Source organism: Penaeus monodon, chromosome 27, assembly GCF_015228065.2.
Source record: "Penaeus monodon isolate SGIC_2016 chromosome 27, NSTDA_Pmon_1, whole genome shotgun sequence".
Taxonomy (NCBI): domain Eukaryota; kingdom Metazoa; phylum Arthropoda; class Malacostraca; order Decapoda; family Penaeidae; genus Penaeus; species Penaeus monodon.
The window spans coordinates 12,894,255-12,894,559 of record NC_051412.1 but is presented as its reverse complement, the minus strand read 5'-3'; positions in this window follow the sequence as shown (position 1 = coordinate 12,894,559).

The following is a 305-nucleotide window of genomic DNA, read 5'->3' as shown; positions in this document are numbered from 1 at the left end:
TTGCGTGCGTGCGCGCCATTTCATGTCAACGTCTTCAGCTGTGTAAATCAATAGTAGTAACCAAATGTCTGTATGTTCTACATGAAAGAGGGGGATTATATCCAATTAAGAATAGGTAGATCTAATTACACAAATCTAATTAGCCCGCCACGCCCCTCTTCCTTAGTCTCCGCCGCCCTGACGCACCTGCCACTTCGGGTGAGCCGAGCGGGGCGCAGGGCTGCCGGCCCCTCGGCGGAGCCTAGGCGCGGCGGAGCCTCTGCCGGCGCTGGACGGTGCCGCGAGAGGCGCTGGTGGCCGCAGGA